We start from the raw sequence: 735 nt of genomic DNA, 5'->3' as shown, positions 1-735 counted from the left end.
TTCAAGTGGTATCCACTTCAATATAAAGGCTTAGAGTTTATCATTCTTAATAGCTGAATAATACTCCATTGTGTAAAAATACCGCATCTTTTTCAACCATTCCTCAGGTGAAACTGTCTGGTTTTTAATAGAACTTTCTTATTAGATTTATAGGGATGAATTAGGTTCAGGTTATGTACAAAGTCAATTAATTAACCTGTTGGATTTTCATATTTGGTATTTTATACTTTGACTTTGCCTTTAACACAGTTTATGGAAATGTGCTTATTCTTCGTGGTTGGTCCAACTCATAAATGGCTGAAAGTACTGGCTGTGTAGAATGGCAGATTGCAAGTATTTTATTCCATCCACTTTTAAACTGAGGAATTACAATGATTATACACCTTCTACCATCAGCTTTTTGACAGTAATTATATTAATGCACTATTAAATAAGAAACTTTCTTGTCTATGGATTCAAAATTATTGATGTCTTCTTGGCGCAATGTATAAATAGGGCCAGCCAAATAGCTCAGCGGATTAAAGTGCTTGCAAGCAGGGGCTGGGGGTTTGGTCCCTGCGCTTGTCATGCCAGCCCCACACCCAGGGCGCACTGAGATGGCGATTGAGACTGAGTGTGGTGGCGGACACCTGTAATCCCAGCTCTGGAGTACTAGATCACTATGAGTCCGATCTAGTGACGAGACCCTAGACATTCTGTAGAACACTTCCCTAATATATACTTCTAATATATATA

The 735-nt window shown here is 38.0% G+C and overlaps 1 protein-coding gene across 7 annotated transcripts in view; it reads left to right on the top strand.

Moving 5' to 3' along the window:
• The window catches only part of Ptprk (protein tyrosine phosphatase, receptor type K), a 555,880-nt gene that overhangs the window by 207,812 nt on the left and 347,333 nt on the right, over positions 1-735 (top strand). The gene's annotated exons all lie outside the window — the stretch shown is intronic.

This window comes from Octodon degus, unplaced genomic scaffold (genome assembly GCF_000260255.1).
Source record: "Octodon degus isolate 3935 unplaced genomic scaffold, OctDeg1.0 scaffold00034, whole genome shotgun sequence".
Lineage (NCBI taxonomy): Eukaryota > Metazoa > Chordata > Mammalia > Rodentia > Octodontidae > Octodon > Octodon degus.
Note: the sequence above shows the minus strand (reverse complement) of the source record. Positions and strands in the feature narration are given on the sequence as shown.